This window comes from Cornus florida, unplaced genomic scaffold (genome assembly GCF_030987335.1).
Source record: "Cornus florida cultivar Cherokee Brave unplaced genomic scaffold, ASM3098733v1 CherokeeBrave_3.0.0_Hap2_Chr11, whole genome shotgun sequence".
In the NCBI taxonomy this organism is placed as follows: domain Eukaryota; kingdom Viridiplantae; phylum Streptophyta; class Magnoliopsida; order Cornales; family Cornaceae; genus Cornus; species Cornus florida.
In genome coordinates this window covers 51,244,479-51,262,614 of record NW_026775581.1, presented here as the reverse complement: position 1 = coordinate 51,262,614, position 18,136 = coordinate 51,244,479, and the positions used below count along the sequence as shown (strand labels likewise).

The 18,136-nt window shown below is 33.2% G+C and overlaps 1 long non-coding RNA gene across 1 annotated transcript; it reads right to left on the bottom strand.

Annotated features, from left to right (window-relative positions):
- Positions 1-1,473: 1,473 nt before the first annotated feature.
- Positions 1,474-17,038, bottom strand: LOC132287158 (uncharacterized). Its single transcript, XR_009472940.1, has 12 exons — positions 16,895-17,038; positions 15,237-15,335; positions 15,033-15,091; positions 11,882-11,954; positions 11,631-11,775; positions 11,385-11,506; positions 10,102-11,285; positions 9,518-9,620; positions 8,655-8,759; positions 8,066-8,164; positions 7,886-7,944; positions 1,474-3,218 (listed from the first exon to the last, which is right to left on the bottom strand). It is a non-coding gene; the product is annotated as an uncharacterized LOC132287158 (long non-coding RNA).
- Positions 17,039-18,136: the final 1,098 nt, after the last annotated feature.

The following is an 18,136-nucleotide window of genomic DNA, read 5'->3' as shown; positions in this document are numbered from 1 at the left end:
ACATACCATTGGTTGAGTTCGCTTATAATAATAGCTATCAGGCTAGTATCGGCATGGCACCATATGAGGCACTTTATGGTAGACCTTGTCGTTCACCTGTATGTTGGGCTGAGGTTGGTGATGGTAGTTTTTTGGGGCCAGAGTTGGTGCAAGAGACTACGGAGAAGGTTGCCATCATTCGAGATCGACTTCGCACAGCTCAGAGTCGACAAAAGAGTTATGCAGACCGACGCCGTCGTGCTTTGGAGTTTAGCGTGGGTGACTTGGTGTTCTTGAAAGTATCACCAATGAAGGGGGTTACGAGATTTGGTAGGAAGAAAGGGAAGTTAGCTCCTCGATTCATTGGACCTTTTGAGATCACAGAGAGGGTTGGAGTGGTGGCATATAGATTGGCTCTACCACCTAGACTATCAGCTGTTCACGATGTTTTCCATGTCTCTATGTTGAGGAGGTGCTTGAGGGATGAAACTCAGGTCATTGACTGCACAGAGGTCCAGATTTGCCCTAATACGACCTATGTTGAGACGCCTGTTCGCATTGTTGACAGTATGGTGAAACAGTTGAGGCGGGCAGAGATACCTCTGGTGAAGGTACAGTGGAATCATCAGGATGAGAGAGAGGCTACTTGGGAGCTAGAGTCAGAAATGAAGGGAAAGTACCCACATCTATTCGAATAAGGTACGCAAATTTCGAGGACGAAATTTCTTTCTAGGAGGGTAGAATGTAAGACCCGTGTAAAATACATATATATATATTTATATCATATATTTATTTACTTAATATAATTTAATGGTTATCTCTGTTTTAATTTAAATGGGTGATTGTGATAAAGTTTGTTAAATAATTTAAATTTAAAAAAAAAAACTAATTTATCTCACCAGACTCCTTATATCTCTATAACTCTCTAATACGTTTTATTTATATATATAAAAAAAGATATATTAGCACGATAACAGGAGAAGAAGGGACCAGAGAGAGTGATTTGACGTCGTGTTTTCCTGCAGTAGCCGGGGGAAAGGAACGGTAATCGGGAAGTCGCGTAGAAAGGAAGAACTATTTATACCAGGCAAGTTAATCTTGCTTTGTACTTTTGTATATAAATGTGACTCGGCATATTATGTTCTTCGTCTATATAATTTATTTTTATTATGTCTTATTAAATTGATATAAAATATTTTAATTATAATTACGAACAAGATGATAATTATATTTAAGTTATTTTTATGTGAACTTGGGATAGAAGGATCTAATCTGGAATATTTTTATATAACTTTATACATGTATGAACTGACTGAATTAATTTTTAAAGTCTGGATCATAGAAACTGTAAAATAATTTTATTTATTGGTTTGTTAAGGTAGTAGGGAATTAAAATAGTATATGGATTTGTATACGCGTGTGTGTGGGTGTGTGTGTGTGTGTGTGTGTGTGTGTGTGTGTGTATATATATATATATATATATATATATATATTGTTTTCCTGACAGTCATGTATGGATAAAGCAACCACAGTTGTGGACAAATATGATACAGTGTGGTGATCGGACAAAGGACAATAGTTTTATTCGTGAACAAGGGCACAATTTGGAGCATAAGATTCATTTTTTTTTCTAAATAATTAATGTACCATGGGTTAGCCGCATGTCATGAGATGTAAACAAATTGGTCTGGTAAGAGTTCCAGAACTTATAATATAATAGTCATGGAGTAGCTGAAGTTCTATTAGTGGTTGTTGTACAACTTGTAAGAATTGATTTTCTCTTTATGTGTTAGATGGTTCATGAGTCATAATTGATAGCTATAGTACAAACTGTGGGTTGACTAGAATTGGTTTTGTCTTCTTGTAAAGTTTGAGAGGATGATTGGTTATTGGTTAGAGACTTAAGAAAATGAATTCAGTCTTGAGAATGAAATGGGCCAGTATGTGCAAGCAAACCCACGAGCAAGCTATTGTTAGGCTTTGGTTGAGTTACTGGAAATAGTGTAAAATAAGGTTCAATAGTTATTTTAAAATATTAGGAATTGTGCAAAGTAGTAGTTAAATAATATTATAAATTATGGTATATTTCTAGCTTCTCAAATCATGTGGTGGAATTTTTTTTTTTTTAATTGTTTAATGTATATATAAACATATCATTATATATTTTCAGTGTAATATATAAGCATGGGATATGATTGGATTAGTCGGAGGAGTAGTCCAGGACTGACTTAGTGATGACTTTTGGGTATGGTCAGGGACCTACCTATTTGGGAGTGCACTACCCTTTTGTTATGGCCATGGGTCTAATGAGCCCTTATTGTGTGAACGTGATCAGGGATCATCTGGGAGTAGACGTACAATCCAGCCACACGTGTGTTTTTGGTAGTCAGGGACTATACGATTCACACCACTTTATTGAACGGGAGCCAGGGGCTCATGCGAGATATGTGGATTTATTAAATAATAAATAATAGATATTTATTGGGTTTATAATTAAGTGGGATTTACATATCTGATTAATGCACTTATTTGAGCTGCTTATATATATAAGAATACAATGTGAGGTTAATTTGCTGAACGATGATTGTGTTTAGCATTTATTGCTGAGCTTGTGAGCTCACCCTATTATCACATTTCAGGTACACGTTGAGTAGGAACGTGATGAAATCACATGATGATGATGGATTTTGGCCAGCTTTATGTATTTTTTTGGTTTAGTTAATTTTCGCATTGTAATAAGAATGGCGATATTTTCTTTTGAGTTAGTTCATTTAGGTCCAATTATCGTGGATTATTTTTGACAAGGTTGTTTAATACTATGGTTGTATCAATTTAATAATTAGAGGGTGGTTGAATCTACCTCTTTATTTGATTTATTTTTTTTTTTGTAATGTTGTGGTTCTATAATGAAAGTTATGCCAGACTTTAATACAAGACAGGAGTTCATGTATTTAAGATTTTGGGGCGTGACACATGCAGTGCAATATATGTGTGTATTTGTGTACTACAAAATACATGGACCAGATTCATGACCAATCACTAGAGCAGTATAAGTTAGTATTACAAAATTAGTGCAGTATATGTTAGTATTACAAAATTAGTCTAATCAACAATGTGATAGAAGAGTTGACGGAGCTTACTAATGCAGACCAGACAAAAGTTTTGTACAAAATATCACGGCTAGTAGTCCTTCGAGCTATTCAGAAACTTAATAGCATAACAGTTTTTCCCTCCTTCACCTTACATTGCAAAAATAAAATAAAATTATTTGTTAAGGGAAATAATCCAACTAATATTATGGGAAGCTAATGATATAGTGCTATTTGTCTACATTAAAACCACCGAATACACCCCAATACATCTATCCCACAAGTAAAAAGTCAAAACGTCTATTAGCTTAGCCCAAGGGAATTTTAGAGTTTATTCATTTTCTTGCTATAAGCCATATCGCTGACTTGCCAATAATTTAAGTTAAAAAAATAGTATACATATATATATATATATTATATACACACTATTAGATTTGTTAAAAAAAATTACTTTTTAATTCATTTTCTTTCTTGCCAGCACCTTTGTTGTAGTGCTTGTAGCCATCTCTGTATATAACGTAAGTAGAAGCGATAGATTGTTCACAAAGGAACGAGGGCACCTTGAATCCATAAGGTGGTACCTTGAATCCACAAGAAAGAAAAAAGAATTCGTAGGGGAATATGATAATATATTAATAATTGGATGAATGATCTGTTCTGCAGTATATGTATTTATAAATAAAAACCCTAACAACATAAAGAAAATCCAAAAAACGTAAGAAAACTAACAGTGCAAGAAAACTGCTCAAAAACAAACTTGCTCGGAATATTCAGTAAAAATAATAAAAGAAACCTAATTACTAAAAAGTACTAAATACCAAAAAAGAAAGCAAATCGAATCCGTTTAGTCTTCTAACGAAAATCCCGAAATATTCAAAATTGGGAAAACGCCATTTCCGAGCCTTAAATGATTGAATTCGGCCAAAAGACCGATATCAGCGAGTTGTGGAGTTTCTGATAAAACTGGACTCTTTCCGGGTTAAAAACGGATTTCTCGAAATCATCCGTTAAAAACTGATCAACCCGCCCGTTTGACCTTTTGACGGTCCAAACGGGTTCCAAAATCTTCAGCTAACTGTCTTGCATCAGTATATTAATATTGTGTTTTGTTTCAGTAGATTTTTCCACCCGTCCAAATATGTGGGATGGAAATACTAGGGTACGTAAAGGGTCTCTTAAATAGCTTTAAAGGTAGTTTCATCAAGTTGGTGTAGGTGCCAGACTTTCCTCATGAAACAGCTTCTATGATCTATCCTCATCATCCCAATAAGGGTCATCAAGAACCCATTTGTATTCTAGGTAGTGTCTTGTCATAAAAAATAAAAAATAAAAAATGGTGAGAAGAAGATAAAATATATAAATGAACATTATTAGAAAAACAATAAATGTAACTCATTGTTCTTACTGTTTGCTGAGTTGGTGAAAGCTACCAATTCAGTCGGTTGAGAAACAAAAATAAATCCCGACCTATCACTCCCACCATAAGCCGCCACAAGGTGTTAATGTCTTGGATAGCTAATTCAGCCACTTGAGCAGGAGTAATCTCTAATTCAGCCACAAGGTGTTAATGTCTTGGATAACCCATTGTTTTTTCTTTTTTTTGGTTGGGATATGTTCAAAATTATACTTCTACGATTAAATAAAAGAAGATTCAGCATCAATTAAGATTTGTTCAAAAGTATACTTCTACGATCAAACCCTTGTGTGACCATTAGTATCTTGCCATGCTCTCCTCCTCCTCCTTTCTCTACTCGTATAACGACGGTACATTTGAGAAGGTAACGTCCCAAGTTAAACAGAAACTTTAAACCATTACAGATGTCATTGTTTCAAAATAATGATAAATCAATTGAATTTGATAAAATAAAATTTTAAAAAAATCTTTGAAAAATTAAAAAGTAAAATAAAATTGTAAGTAACATATGCATACCGGAAAATGTCACTGAATCTTAAATCAATGAAATCAAACCAACTCTTTGTCTTCTTCTTCTTTCTATATTAGCTGTGAATTTCATTAAGTTTTGAGTTTATCAAATTGTTTTACAAGAGTTTGTACGAATATCCTTCCGTCAATACAAAGATCATTTTCTGCGTTTACTTGGTTAGTTTCCGCGTCCTTTTTGTCATAGGGTAGAAGTGAAATCTCAAAATAATCAGTCGGTGATATACAGTTGGTTAAAGAAGTTCTTCCTTATTCGACACCACTCAGCGACGACCCTAAGACTAAGAACATAATTTTCTAATTCTGTCATGCTTCCTCTAGAAATAAAATAAAATAAAAATAAAAATAAAATATTAGAAACAGAAATTTAAATACAAATACAAATCACAATGAATATATATATATATATACACACACAAACTAAAAATACAAATCACAAGAAAGATTAAGACATATCATTACAGTATGTTATGATGATCTTATACTTGATCTGTTATTTATTTGATTGTGTGTGAACCATTATCAGGATATGGTTTCGAATTTATACACCATTGTCAGGATATAGTTGTATATTAAGGGTGAGCTGGCTAATAAGTTTAGATTCGTTCCTTGTCATGCCATTGTCAGAATATGCATGATGGACATGGATTTTGCAATTGTTAGGATATGGCTATATATATTTATGTACTATGATATGAGCTTGAGTTTCCAGGATCGATTGTTAGGAATGTTATATTGCCCTGGGATGCATAGCTGGATATAAAGGGTTGTGTGTTTCGCCCTATAGTACAGTGATAGTCTTTAGTGTGTATTTATATATGTATACCGACTATGTAGCTATTACATGAGTTAACTATCATTAAGTCTCTGTTTGAGATGTAGTAGAAAGATCTTGTTTGTAGGTGTGACCCAATATTTATTTTTCAGGTCATCGTCAATTCCAGACTTAGCTTGTGTTCGTGCAGAGCAAAAACCAATTATCATCACTTTTTCGATTATTTAAGTAAGATTCTATTTATGTTTTAGTATTCAGTTCTAGACAGTTATTCATTTTAGTTGGGATTTTATTAAGGGTCCACATGGTATGGATTCCCGAGTTGTATTTTGGATGATTAATGGTATCAGAAATACTTATTATTTATTGGATTTTATTCATTGAGGATTTAATTATTTAATTATTATTTTAATTTTCCTTTCAGCATTTATATATTCTTTACTTATTCTTTTGTATTCTGTGTTCGTTTATTATCTAATTGTTTTGATATTCCCTGATTTTGGACATGGACTTGATCAACCCATGGCTTTGAAATTAGGGGATTTCACATTTGGTATCAGAGGGCTCTAGGTTCAAGTGTTTCTAGGGATCTTTCGTATATCGACTTCTGCGTAGCGTATTCGTTTGTTTAGAGCCTAAGTATCAGGGTTCATTGTATTCTTTTACAGTCCGTTAAATTGCGTATTGATTTCCATCTTACTGTGTTAACAAAATGGTTAACGTCGAAAGAAGATGGGAAATGGAGCAGATTCGCAAGGAAAGGCAGCTAAGGAAGGTGGAGCCTAAGCGTCAGAATTTCCTACGATGTCAGCAAGCTGCAGTAGTGCAGCATACACCTTTGTTCCACGAGGAGGAGGAACAGTTGCCTATAGTTCATAAGGAGGATCAGCAATATCAGGAACCTCAGGATCACAATCAGGACAGGGATCCAGAGTATCGTCCTCAGATAGCTGACATCATTGCTCAGGTTGTAGCAGCAAGCATAGCAGCTGCACTTCAGAAGCAGCCACATGTTCAAAAGGCACCTGTACCATTACCAGTGGTCCAGACTAATAATTAGGAGAATGCTAGAAGTTCTTTCATAAAGGGGAGCCCGCCTGAGTTCTCAGGCTCCACCGATGTGAAAATAACTCATCAATAGAAGGACATAAAGCGTCATCTTCACATGGTTGAGTGCACAGAGGTTCAGAAGCAAATGCTTGTTACACTCGAGCTTGTTGGTGATGCACTTCAGTGGTGATACTCTTTTTCTTCCTGAGAAGATAAGACCACCCTCCCCAAAAGAATTTCCTTTTCATCTATCGAATCAAGGAATCGGCTCATCCTAGCTCTAAGAAATCAAATATTTTTTTTAAAACTATTTTTAAGCAATAAAATATTGCTCGATATCTAGAGCAACAAGCACTAAACCAAATGAAAGTTGCACAATTTGCAGCTGATAGAATTAACATAAAGGATTCTTTGTGATATAACATATAAGGGGCAAACATGTCTCTCAATTTGAATTTTAATTATTAAATTAATCAATTTACGAAGGATGTAAGTAAACATACCTTCTTTTTTTTTTTGAAAAATAACATAACATAAATTTGTAATGTGAAAAACCAAACGAGAAAAACAATGAAGACTATACTATGCTATCTTAATGGAAACCAATTTATTGTCTGAAAAAGTGTACAATGATTTTTAACCCCTTTAAAAAAAAATGCATTGATTATTCTGACACTTGATCCTAATCTACAAAAACTAACACTGCAATTGTGTGCAAAAATAGCTTAGGAGTATAAAATCATACTCTCTCCCAAGACAAACAAGCAAGCATAAAGCTTGAACATTTTTTAAAAGCATCCTTCAATATGAAAATCATGTGTTCATAGGCTTTTGTCAGAGTTAAATTTGATGTAATTTGTCACCATGAGTGAATCTAGAGAAGATAGAAGAAGAGGAGAAAGAAATAAAGAAAATGCCAGGAGTGAACATAAATATTTTAGAATGAATGAGAAAAAACAAAAAAATAATTAATGTCACATCCTTAATGTACAAAATAGAGCATTTAATCAAACAAGTATAATAATATCTTAAAAAAAAAAAAAAACATACCTATATTTTTTTCCCTACTCCACCCATTCCCATCAACTCTCTTCTTTCATAAAAGTAACCTATATTATTAGGACAAAAGAGAGAGAATTTTAAAAGTTATATATATATTTATATATATGTGTGTGTAATATAGAAACATAAACAAGAAGAAATCAGCAGGGTAGAGTAGGAGTTTGATACTTGACGACTGAGGAGGCATGTTTCTCTCCCGGTCAGTGGGTTCGATTTTCTGATTAGTGTTGCCGCTGCTATGTCGTCGGGTGTATGCAAGGGCGGATCCTGGAATTGTCAATGAGGTGGTCCAATATTAAATATAAATTTAATAACACAATTTCTTACCTAAAAAAAGTTTTATAACATAATCTAGATAAATATTTGAATTCAAAGATTACAAATTATCTATCTAAGTTGTGTTTGACGACTCTTTAAAGGCTCAAATTCGTTGATAATAGATATGTTGCGCCAATTTCTTTAAATTTCCATAAAGCATGGTGCATTTTCTATGTGGTGAAGATTGAAGTCTCATGTGTTTCAAGAATACACAATTATCTCCATCATTAACTCTCTTCTAATTGTAATATCCACCATCAATAAGTAAAGAACGACTCATCGTTGTATTTCTCTCTTCAAAGAGAAAGCATAGAAAACAATATGCTTTATCTTTTGAAAGAGAATACCCTAGCCAAGGAAAATGTTTGAACCATTCATACTTATATTATGAGAAGAGTTGACGGAGCAACAATGTGATAGAAGAGTTGATGGAGCTTACTAATGCAGACCAGACAAAAGTTTTGTACAAAATATCACGATTAGTAATCCTTTGAGCTATTCAGAACCTTAATAGCATAATAGTTCTTCCCTCCCTCACCTTACACTGCAATAATAAATAAAATTATTTGTTACAGGACATCCAACTAATATTATGAGAAGATAATGATATAGTGTTACTTATATACTATGAAGCACGGACACGGATATAGGTACGACACGAAACGAATACGGCAACACGCCAAATTTCAAAAAAATAGGACACGGACACGACGGGGATACGCCTATAAAATTATATATATATATATATATATATATATATATATATATATATTCAAAATCCACAATACCATAAATCTAACCTCCCCCAAAAAAATATTGCAATAAAATAAATAATTCAATTAATTAAGAACAAAGTAAAGTTATCAACAACTTTACAGTTTATATTTGGGTTAAATGCAAAAAATCCTCCTCTACTATCGATATCGTGCAAAAGGTCCTGTGTGGTATAAAACCCCCCTATACTATCAACTTGGTGTAAATAAGTCCCTGTGTGGTATAAAAAAAAAAAATTTGATAAGTCCCTGTGTGGTATAAAATGATAATAATACCCTCACTTCAATTAAATAAATTACTAACTATAAATATTGGCGATGTAAAATGACACTTTTGTCCAATTTGTGTAAAATTATGTTTGTTTGGGACAAGAATAAAATAAACCTCAATTTGTATAAAATTGGGATAAGCTAAACCAAGGAAACCTAAAACTGGATATAATAAAAATCGAAACCAAATAGTCCCCTGCTACACACACTGTAGCACTATTTTAAAAAAAAAGAACAAAAACAAAATTCCCAAAATTACCGGTGCCACCTCCGCCCCACCATTGCCGCCGCCTCCTCCCACTTCCTCCCCACCATGGGGGGTGTGTGTGTTTCAGTTTCCACTCTTAAAGAGTTGCTGGTATCTAAGTCAAAATAACGAGGATGAGATGGGTTCAGTCCATAATTCTCAAAGGTGAGGGGTAAAATGAAATCAAAAGGGTAAAATAGAATTTTCATATTTAATTTTTGTCAAAAGGTGGTCAAAAGGGCTTATTTGCACCTTTTTTGAATTTTATGGACTAACATGCACATTTTTAAAAAGTAAAGACTAATTCTACACAAACCCTATATCAAGGTTTTTTTTTTATACTTAACCCTTTACATTTTGCACGCATCCACAAATAAAGTTTTCTGATTTCTCTTTGTTTTTGTTACTACGGTTTAAAAGTTTATTTAATTCCAGTACTAAGATAAATGTATCAAATAAAAAAATAAACATAATGCAATCATAAAATTTAATAAAAGTAGAAGTTCAGAATCACAGACAAAAGAATCAAAAGAGTTAAACTTCTAAAATTACATTAGGTACCCCATTTTTCTTAAAAAAAAAATTACAAAATATACCTCGTCGTATCTGGTACGTGTCCTCTGCGTGTCCCAGCCGTGTCCACCCCGTATCCAATAAAAAATAATTTCTGGACACTTCACAGAAGTGTCGGACACGTGTCCGAGCCTCGGACATGCATCCGACATTGGTACAAGACCTGGGAGGGGTGTCGGTGCTTCATAGCCTGTATACATTAAAACCGCCGAGCTTTTGACCATACACCCCAATACCTCTATCCCACAAGTAAGAAGTCAAAACGTCTCTTAGCTCAGCACAAGAGAATTTTAGAGTTTATTCATTTTCTTGCTATAAGCCACATCACTGACTTGCCAATAATTAAGTTTAAAAAAAATACTATACATATATACATCTATATATATATATATATATATATATACACACTATTAAATTTGTTAAAAAAAAAAATACTTTTTAATTCATTTTCTTTCTTGTTGGCACCCTTGTTGTAGTGCTCATAGCCATTTTTGTATATGACGTAAGCGGAACCGATAGATTGTTCACAAATGAACGAATTCGCAAAGGAATCTGATAATATATTAATAGTTAAATGAATGATCTGCTCTACGGTACATGTATTTATAAATAAAAATCGTAACAGCATAAAGAAAATCTTAAAAACATAAGGAAATTAGCAATGCAAAGAAACTGCTCAAAAACAAACTTGCTCTAAATATTTTGTAAAAATAAGGAAAGAAACTTAATTACAGTCTTCTAGAAAATCCTAAAATATTCAAAATTGGAAAAAAACGCCATTACCAAGCCTTAAATGATTGAATTATGCCAAACGACACTCTACGCTGCCGATATCTGCGAGTTGGGCAGTTTCTGATAAAACTGGACTCTTTCCGAGTTAAAAAAAAAGATTCCTCAAAATCATCCGATAAAAACTAAGCAGCCCACCCTTTGGACCTTTTGACGGTTCAAACGAGTTCCAAAACCTTCAACCAACTGTCCTGCATCAGTATATTAATGTTGTGTTTTGTTTTAGCAGATTTTTCCACCCGTCCAGATATGTGGGATGGAAATATTGGGGTACGTAAAAGGTCTCTTATAGCTTTAAAGGAAGTTTCATCAAGTTGGTGTAGGTGCCAGACTTACCTCATGAAACAACTTCTATGATCTATCTTCATCATCCCAAAAATAAAGGTCATCAAGAACCCATTTGTATTTGAGGTAGTGTCTTATCATCAAAAAAAAAAAAAAAAAAACAATGAGAAGAAGATAAAATATATAAATGAACATTATTAGAAAAACAATAAATGTAACCCATTGTACTTACTGTTCGCTGAGTCAGTGAAAGCTACCAATTCAGTCGGTTGAGAAACAAAAATAAATCCCGACCTATCACTCCCACCATAAGGATATTAATAGCTAGTTCAACCACCTGAGCAGGAGTAATATCTAGTGGACAAAAAAAATAAATAAATGAAGATTCAAAAAAAAAAAAAAAATTAGGATCTGTTCAAAACTATACTTCTAAATAAAAAAAGATTTAGCATCTTCTAAAATATGTTTAAAAGTATACTTCTACGATCAAACCCTTGTGTGGCCATTAGTATCTTCCCATACTCTCATCCTTCTCCTTTCTCTACTCGTGTGACGACGCACATTCGAGAAGGTCTCCTTGGCAACGTCCGTTAAACAGAAGCTTCAAACCATTACAGATGTCACTGTTTCAAAATAATGATAAATCAATTGAATTTAATAAAATAAAATTTTTAAAAAATCTCTGAAATATTTAAAAGTAAAATAAAATTGTAAGTAATATATGCATACCGGAAAATATCAGTGGGTGATATACTGTTGGTTAGAGAAGTTCTTCCATATTCGACACCACTCGGCGACGACCCTAAGATTAAAAACATAATTTTTGAAGTAGTTTTTAATTATGTCATGCTTCTTCTTCTGAAAAAATAATAATAATAATAAATAAATATAAAATATCAGAAACAGAAATTTAAATACAAATACAAATCACAATGAATATATATATATATATACACTTAAAATACAAATCACAAGAAAGATTAAGACATGTCATTACAGTATGTTATGAAATACAGTATGTTATGAAATACAGTATATTATGATCTTATACTTGATTTGTTATTCATTTGATTGTGTGTGAACCATTATCAAGATATGGTTTCGGATTTATACATCATTGTCAAGATATAGTTGTATATTAAGGGTGAGCTGGCTTATAAGTTTAGACTCATTCCTTGTCATGCCATTGTCAAAGGATGACGGACATGGATTTTGCCATTGTCATGATATGGATGACGAACATGGATATGCCATTGTTAGGATAAGGCTCTATATATATGTATGTAGTATGTACTATGATATGAGCTTGAGTTCTCGATGGTTAGGAATGATGTATTGCCCCTAGGATGCATAGCTGGATATAGAGGGTTCCCTATAGTCCAGTGACAGTCTTTAGTGTGTATTTATATACGTATACCGAATATGTAGCTATTGCATGTGTTGACTAGGATGTATTCGTTCATTAGGTCTCTGTTTGGGATGTAGCAGAAAGAATTTGTTTGTGGGTGTGTCTCTATTTATTTTTCAGGTCATCGTCAATTCCAGACTTAGCTTGTGTTCGTGCAGAGCAGAGACCAATTATCATCACTCTTTTAGTTATTTACGTAAGATTCTATTTATATTTTAGTATTAAGTTTTAGACAGTTATTCATTTTAGTTGGGATTTTATTAGGGGTTCACATGGTATGGATCGAAATGTATTTCAGAGGATTAATGGTATCAGAGATATTTATTATTTATTGGATTTTATTCATTGAGGATTTAATTATTATTTTAGTTTTTCTTTCAACATTTATTTTTCTTTATTTATCCTTTTATATTCTGTGTTCATTTATTAACTAATTGTTTTGATATCCTTGGTTTTGGATATGGACTTGATCAACCTATGGCTTTGAAATTAGGGAATATCACAACTGGTATCAGAGCACTCCATGTTCAAGTGTCTCTAGGGATCTTTTGTATATCGACTTCTGCGTAGCATATTTGTTTATTTAGAGCTTAAGTATCAGGGTTCATTGTATTCTTTTACGGTCCATTAAACTGCGTACTGATTTCCATCTTACTGTGTTAACCGAATGGTTAAAGTCGTAGGAAGATGGGAAATGGAACAGATTCGCAAGAAAAGGTAGCTAAGGAAGGTGGAGCCTAAGTGTCAGAATTTCCTACGACGTCAGCAAGTTGCAGTAGAGCAACATACACCTTTGTTCCACGAGGAGGAGGAACAGTTGCCTATAGTTCATGAGGAGGAGCAGTAGTATCAGGAACCTCATGATCATGACCACAATCAGGATAGGGATCCAGAGTATCCTCCTCAGATAGCTAACATCATTGCTCAGGCTGTAGCAGCTGCACTTCAAAATCAGCCACGTGTTCAACAGACACTTATACCATTACCAGTGGTTCAGACTAATAATTGGGAGAAGGCCAGAAGTTCTTTCATAAAGGGGAGCCCACCTAAGTTCTTAGGCTCCACCAATGTGAAAGTAGCTCATCAGTACAAGAATACAAGAATGATATAGAGCGTCATCTTCGCATGGTTGAATGCACGGAGATTCAGAAGCAAATGCTTGCTACATTCAAGCTTGTTGGTGATGCAGTGACACTCTTTTCCTTCCTGAGAAGACAAGACCACCCTCCCCAAAAGAATTTCCTTTTCATCTATCGAATCAAGGAATCGGCTCATCCTAGCTCTAAAAAATCAAATATTTTTTTTAAAACTATTTTTAAGCAATAAAATATTGCTCGATATCTAGAGCAACAAACACTAAACCAAATGAAAGTAGCACAATTTGCAGCAGATAGAATTAACATAAGGATTCTCTGTGAAATAATGTAGAAGGGCTAAACATGCATGTCTCTCAATTTGAATTTTAATTATTAAATTAATCAATTTACGAAGGATGCAAGTAAACATACGTTTTTTCTTTTCTTTTTTTTTTTGAAAAATAAAATAACATAAATTTGTAATGTAAAAAACCAAACGAGAAAAACAATGAAGACTATACTATGCTATCTTAATGGAAACCAATTTATTGTATGAAAAAGTGTACAACGATTTTTAAGCCCTTTAGAATACTTCAATTTTTATAATCATGGGAAAAAAAATTTCCATTGATTATTCTCCGACACTTGTTCCTAATCTACAAAAACTAACACTGCAATTGTGTGCAAAAACAGCTTAGGAGTAAACAATCATAGTCTCTCTCTCAAGACACACAAGTAAGCATAAAGCTTGAACATCTTTTAAAAGCATCCTTCAATATGAAAATCATGTGTTCGTAGACATTTTTCAGAGTTAAATCTGATAGGAAAAGAGTCAAAAAAAAAAAAAAAATCATTAGAATACATCTGATATCCAAGTTCAATTGGATTTTTCAATTCGAAGTCCATGCACAAGTGCATAAGTTGGATGTACTAGTCCATGGTGATTACTACCAAAATATGTACTAGTGCATAAGGACTGATGTATAATGATTACTGGAGCTGGGTGTTTCCAATTTTGAAGAAATAAAACCTTTGAAAAAAAAAAAAAAAAGACATTTTAAAACCAAAATTTTGTCTGACTTCCAAAAAATGACTCAAATATATATATTGATAAGTTACTTTCATTAAATTGCGCTCAAAAGGGGAGTATATCCCCCCCCCCCCCCCCAAAAAAAATATATATATATATTTTCGCTAAATTAAATGTAATTTGTCACCATGAGTAAATGTAGAGAAGAAAGAAGAAGAGGAGAAAGAAATAAAGAAAAAGTCTAGAGTGAACATAAATATTTTAGAATGAATGAGAAAAAGCAATTAATAATTAATGTCACATCCTTAAAGTACAAAATAGAGCATCTAATCAAACAAGTATAATAATATCTCAAAAAAAACATACCTATATTTTTTTGCCTACTCCACCCATTCCCAGCAACTCTCTTCTTTCAGAAAAGTAACCTATATTATAATTATTATTAGGACAGAGAGAAAAATTTAAAGGTTATATATATATATATGCATATATATATATTTATATATGTGTGTGTAATATAGAAACACATAAACAACAAGAAATCGGTAGGGGAGAGTAGGAGTTTGATACCTGATGACTAAGGAGGCATGTTTCTCACCGGATCGGTGGGTTCGATTTTCCAATTAGTGTTGCTGCTACTATGTCGTCGGGTGTATGCAAGGGCGGATCCTGGAATTGTCAATGGGGTGAGCAAATATTAAACATAAATTTAATAACACAATTTCTTAAGCAAAAAAAGTTTTATAACATAATCTAAATAAATATTTGAATTCAAAAATTACAAAATATCTATCTAAGTTATGCTCGACGAGTCTTTCAAGACTCAAATTCGTTGATAATAGACTCAATATGTTGTGCTGATTTCTTTAAATTTCCATAAAGCATGGCGCATTTTCTATGCGGTGAAGATTGAAGTCCCATGTGTTTCAAGAATACACAATTATCTCCATCATTAACTCTCTTCCAATTGTAATATCAACCATCAATAAGTAAAGAACGACTCATCATTGCATTTCTCTCTTCAAAGAGAAAGCATCGAAAACAATATGCTTTATCTTTTGAAGGAAAATACTCTAGCCAAGGAAAATGTTTGAACCATTCATACTTAAATCGCCGATTCTACTTTCCATTCCAAGATTTAGGATAATTGGAAAGTTCAGGTTGATAAGGCCCTAAATTGATATAAGCTCGTCTAATCCCATCCCTTTGATTCACCGGGTATTCATGTATTTGAATACGTAGCCCGGAATCTCTTTCAATAGAAGTGGAGTGAGGTTGCTTGGGTTCAATAACTTGAGGTAGGGCGGGAGGTTGTGAATCAAGATCATTGACAATGTTAGATGCACTAGGTATATCCATTTTCGATTGATCATCCTCACTCATTTGGCTTCTCTTTTGATAGAATGAGAGAATAGACATTCTTTTTACTTTCTTGTTTGAAGGTTGATGTTGAGCCATTGTTATTTTTAACCTAATAAAATAAATTAAAAATACATAAATCAAACAAAATTGCTATTATTCCTCCTAGCAAATTACACTAGATATAAGTAATTAAGCATTTATCAATAAAAATAGAATGAAAAAATCAAATATTCAAATACTCCAAATTTGAGGAGTTTTCACTGGAGCTTTGTTTTTGTGTTTTTTTTTTTTGGAAGCCAACTACCCCCTTTCTTGATTTTAGGATGAGGAGTCAACTTTAGTAGCAGTGATTGATTGATCATTGCTACAGAAGACCTGTGCAAATTAATAGAAAAAAACCATTAACTTTTGTTTTGTTAAGGCCTGCTCTTGATTTCCATGTGTTTGTACATTCTGATGGCAAGTGCTTTGAGCCTTTGACAGTATTATTAACTGAAATTCTAGCTGAGCCAACTTCAAATAATATCAATGATGGTGGTATGTATCTTCATATAAAAATAAAATTTTAAATTTTTTTTAAAAAAAAAAAAACCCTTAATTTGGCACTTTTAAGTATGAGCATAATTTAGAGATCGAAAAAGTTAATTATTACCTCAGGTCCTCAGCCCACTAGAAGGGATCCTTAATTTTCGTAGGATTGAATATGAAAATGCAAAAAATTATGAGGAAGAGGGGTATGGTTGCTGCTGTTGTGAGATCGGAGTGGACTTGGGGAGAGGAAACAAAAAAAAAAAAAGATCGATTCATGCAAAAGGAGAGAGAAGAGAGAAGAGAGAAGAGAGGAGAGAGAGAGAGGATGAACATACCTTATCACGGTGTCACCTGAGCCTGAGGAGATAGCGGAGGCTGCGTCCTGCGGAGTGTCGAAGCAGATTGTGTCGTCTGACAAACTTGCCCTAACTTATATTCTCTTTTTTTTTTTCTTTTTTTTCTTTTTTTTTCATGAGGCCCTCTAAAATCTGAGGCCCAAGGGCCCTGGTTTTAGGTTTGCAAATTCTGATTTCTTATCACACTGCCAGACTAGGGCTTGTTTGGCTTTGGGGTGTTAGCTGACTTGGGTTGGGCTTGTTTAGGTGGGCTAATAGTACTAATAAACTTTTTTTGGGGGGCTGGGCTAAATTAGGATATATAGTAGTGAAAAAAAAATTGGGGTGGGCCGCACCCCTAGATCCGCCAGTTAGTAAGTTACCAACGCAAAATCCTTCTCTAAAGCCCGATGCATGATGGCTAGAACTTCACACTAAAATTAAATATTTAGGTGCTTCATACAAAAGTTACCCAAATTTTTGTTTCTAACTTCTTCGATCTTCTTCTTTCTGTTTTTTTTTTTCTTTTTTCCTTTTTAAGACAATTTTTCGTTTTTTTGAAAAAAAAGCTCAATGTGAGTGAGTTGCATGATTGCATGTGTTTCTTGCTTGTAAAAAATCACATGACTGGAATGCACATGCTTTCATTAATATTAAATATATAACCATAAGTTGGTATCCGTTATTGGATTTATTTTTCAACCAATATGTATGATAATGGGTGCTTGAAATTTCTAAACACAAGTTTTACACCGTTTTTACTTTTGAAATTTGACAAAAGTATTCAAATAATTGTGATATTAGAGGAAAACTAAATTGAAAATTTTGTGTGGTGTTTAATGGAATTTTATTACGATTCCACATTATGTGCTATTAATATATGATCCTTATCAATCTGTTTGAAAAGCTTGCAGTGATCCCTATCAAGTGAAAAGAAATTTCACTAAATTTCTAACATATTGAATTATAGGGAAATTAATTATTTATCGTAAAAGAAAAGCCACAAATATTTTTATATTTTTTCAAAAATATTTAATAATATTAATTATTTGTTATCTATTTTAATTTTCAGACAAAAAAAAAATTGTGTGTACCTCACAAATCACTTGTTACCATTTGTGTGTAGTATATTTAAATCAAATATTTGACCAAGAAACTACAACGAGGACTTCATCCCCAAAAGATAGGCTCAGAAACTTTTTACAAAAAATAAAATCAATCATACATCTCATATAGAAATCT